This window comes from Schistocerca serialis, chromosome 2 (assembly GCF_023864345.2).
Source record: "Schistocerca serialis cubense isolate TAMUIC-IGC-003099 chromosome 2, iqSchSeri2.2, whole genome shotgun sequence".
In the NCBI taxonomy this organism is placed as follows: domain Eukaryota; kingdom Metazoa; phylum Arthropoda; class Insecta; order Orthoptera; family Acrididae; genus Schistocerca; species Schistocerca serialis.
The window spans coordinates 122748269-122752476 of NC_064639.1; the positions used below are offsets into that span (position 1 = coordinate 122748269).

A 4208-nucleotide genomic window follows, 5' to 3' on the forward strand; every position below is an offset into this window, starting at 1 on the left:
AAAAAAAAAAAAGCACTCCGTCTCCAGGCCACGAGTGGTCTACCGGGACCATCCCACCGCCATGTCATCCTCAGTGCTCAGTGGAGGATGCGGATAGGAGGGGCGTGGGGTCAGCACACCGCTCTCCCGATCTTTGTGATGGTATTCTTGACCGAAGCAGCTACTATTCGGTCGAGTAGCTCCTCAATTGGCGTCACGAGGCTGAGTGCACCCCGAAGAATGGCAACAGCGCATGGCGGCCCGGATGGTCACCCATCCAAGTGCCGACCACGCCCGACAGCGCTTAACTTCGGTGATCTCACGGGAACCCATGTAGCCACTGTGGCAAGGCCGTTGCCATTAGCATCTTTTTCTTGCAAAACATATTCTGTATACATCTTTTTGTTGTAAAACTGGTCAATACACGGGGTGATCAAAAAGTATCTACGCAGTGCCGTATGATTGTTAGCCGCGCGTGCCGTATGCCGCACTGAATATAACGAAATGAAACTCAGTGAAATACAAGGTATCAATTTATTGAATATTCATTTTTACTTACAAATTTCAGGTTAAACGGTCAAAGTGTCCCCCCTGTTGTTGAATACACAATTCAATTCGTCTAATCATGTTTCCAAACACATGCTGTAACATTTCTTCTGTAACAGAAGCAGTGAAAGTGGATATTGCAGTTTTCAATTCGTCGATGGATTTTGGACGGTTCTTATAGACAGTTACTTTCGCTGCAACCCAGAAGAAAAAGTCAGTTGGTATTAGGTAAGGCGATCGTGGAGGCCAAAGCCCCTGTGAAACTATGCGGTCACCAAAAACATCAGCAAGCAGTGACACTGGAACGCGAGCTGTATGCGCGGTTGCACTATCTTGTTGAACATAACCGTTCAGTATTCTCCTATGAATGGGTACACAGCAGTATTGTTGTGAGTTTATTGTTTCGTTGAAAAATATGGGACCCACAATCCGACGTCTAGAAATTGCAATGCAAACTATTTTCACAGAATGAAGTGGCTCCTCATGAACACACAATTGATTTGCAGTACTCCACATACAAGAAGTTTGCGAGTTCATGTACCCGGATAAATGAAACCACGCCTGATCAGTAAAAATATCCCTTCCATTTTGTTGAACGAAATTTTTGAACCATCGACAATAATGCAGTCTCTTGCCACGATCAGTATATTTCAGTTCCTGCACGACTGCCACTTTGTATGGGAGAAGTTCTAACTTTTTCATTACAGCTGTGTGAGCCGTTCCGACTCTAACATCGATTTCCTGGGCGAGTTTTCTCACTGACTTGTTCGGACTCGTGGACATTTTATCGGAAACATTGAGTAGTTTATCCTCAGACAAAACTCTAGGACGACCACTTCTCGGTGCATCTGTCACTGAACCCGTACTCTGAAATTTGTTAATCAAATCTAGCACAGTATCGAGATGTGGGAGTGTTGTCTCCGGGAAAACTGAATTAAATGTTTGACGAACTGAAACTGTATTTACCGCCAGCTTTGAACACTTGTTCGACTAAAATCACGCGTTCTTCGATGGTTAGCGTTTTAACAGTGACAAAAAGGAAACAAACGAACAAAGGAACTAAACTTAAAACCTTCACGTCACCACGTAACAACACACACCAACGATACTACTGACGCTGGCTGAGATAAACGAAACGTGGAATGTTGGGAGAGTCCACTTGAAGGGAAGTAACCCAGGGAGGCGAATAATCATACGGCATGCGCAGCTAACAATCATGGGGCACTGCGGAGACTTTTTGAACACCCCGTACATATATTCGTAAGATGTATCTGGACATGGTCTTTTGGACAAGTTTATTTATGTTTTCAAATATTTTAGCGATGATATACGTTTATAGTGTGCTGAGTTTCATCCACTTTACTTCTTGTGCGTGAGGTTCAGCGAAAAATTTAGATGTTTCACAACAGAAAGATATTAAAGTCTGAGGATGACTGCAATGACTGTTGAAACCGGTCGTCTTAAATTTAGAAAAAAATCTCACGCTATCCTGGCTTCTGAATGGTTTTTAACAATTTATTTTGTTGTATATTTCGTTTTCGCGCCACACTGCAAAGTTTCTGCATCTGTATGACTACTCTCCTATTCGCACTTAAGTGACTGACAGATCATTCATCGAGTCACCTTCAGACATTTTGTTTACCAATCCACTCTCGAACACCGCGCGGGAAACACGAACTCTTAAATAGTTCTGTGCGGACTCTGATTTCTCGCATTTTACTACGATGATCATTTCTCCCTTCGTAGGTAGACAACAACAACGAATTTTCATATTCGGAAGAGAAAGTTGGTGACTGGAATTTGGTGAAACGGTCTCGCCTGCAAAAAAATTGATTTATTTTAACAATTTCCACCCCGACTCGCATAGCACATTCGTGACTCTCTGCTCCTTAATAAGTGTTGTTGTTGTTGTTGTTCTGGTCTTTCAGCCCGAAGACTGGTTTGATGCAGCTCTCCATGCTACTCTATCTATGCGAGCCTCTTCATTCCGAATAGCTACTACAACCTACATCTTTCTGAATCTGGCCTCCCTCTACGATTTTTAACACTCACACTTGCCTCCAATACTAAACTGGTGATCTCTTGATGTCTCAATGTGTCCCATAAACCGATTCCTTCTTTTGGCCAGGTTGTGCAGTAAATTCCATATCCCCCCAATTATATTCAATAACTCCTCATTAGCTACGTGATCGATCCATCTAATCTTCAGGGTTATTCGGTAGCACCTAATTTCGAAAGCTTCTATTCTCTTTTTTGTCTACACTGTTTACTGTCTACGTTTTACGTGATTATAAAAAATTTGCTGCCCTTCTATGAACTTTTTCGATGTCCTTCGTCGATCCAATCTGATGCGGATCACAAACCGCATCGCAATACAACAAAAGAGGCCGGACATGCGTACTGTAGGGTAGTCTCTATATTGCATCTCCTAAGTATTCTATCAATCAAAGACGCTCTTTGGCTCGCCTTCCCCACGACATGATCTGTGTGACCGTTCCAATTTCACTAGTTCGTAATTGTAATTTCGAGGTATTTAATTGAACTGACAGCCTTTCTATTTGTGTGATTTACCGCATAACCGAAATTTAACGGCTTCTTTATAGTATTCATATGGATGACATCACACTTTTCGTCAATTACAGTCAATTGTCATTTATCGCACAATACCTATATCCTGTCTAAATCATTTTGCATTTGGTTTTGATCATCTGATGACATTATAAGACGGTAATCATAGCATCAGCTGGAAACAAATATAAGAGGGGTGCTCTGCAAACTCTTCATCTTTGCGCACCATGTTAGTAAACCACTCGCAAGTACTCCATTCTACGATCTGGGTCGTCCTCGTTCACTGCGTGTAGCAATCGTGGGATGTAGCACTTAAACTTTGCTGTCTTCGAAACACTAAAGGATGTCTTTTATCGACAAAAGCCACGCACGTTGGATGAACTTCGAGAATCCATCGTACACTCATGTGCAAATATCCAACTGAACACGTTGCAGTCAGTAGTTCGTGCTGCAGTTCGGCGGCATCGTTTGTGTGTGGATGTTAATGGCGACCATTTCGAACACCTACAGTGATATCTTTAAGTTGGTCTTTAAGCTACACTTTCACCAAAAATGAGACAACCCCGTCAATCAGCTTGCAAGTTATGGACTTTTAAACAGTGGATACATTTTTTTAGATCCCTCTGACAACAGAGGCCATATAACACTTGCTTGGGGAAAGCCAGAGAACACTTTTGTTTTATTCGATGACTTTCCGTCAATTATTACGAACTGTGGCCTCTCTGACAGGCATGATACTCCACAGACAGGCAATTTAATCAGCAGGCGCTTCTGAGGAAGGTGGCAAAAGCGTTCTGAATATCTAGAAATAAGCAATCAATTTGAGATGCCCTGTCGATAGCACTCATTACTAGATGTGAATGAAGAGCTAGTTGTGTTTCACAAGAACGGAATTTTCTTAGGTTAGGTTAGTGTTGTTTAACGTCCCGTCGACAACGAGGTCATTAGAGACGGAGCGCAAGCTCGGGTTAGGGAAGGACGGCGAAGGAAATCGGCCGTGCCCTTTCAAATGAACCATCCCGGCATTTGCCTGAAACGATTTAGGGAAATCACGGAAAACCTAAATCAGGATGGCTGGAGACGGGATTGAACCGTCGTCCTCCCGAATGCGAGTC

The 4208-nt window shown here is 42.8% G+C and overlaps 1 pseudogene; it reads right to left on the bottom strand.

Moving 5' to 3' along the window:
- Positions 1-220: 220 nt before the first annotated feature.
- Positions 221-338, bottom strand: LOC126459083 (5S ribosomal RNA; annotated as a pseudogene).
- Positions 339-4208: the final 3870 nt, after the last annotated feature.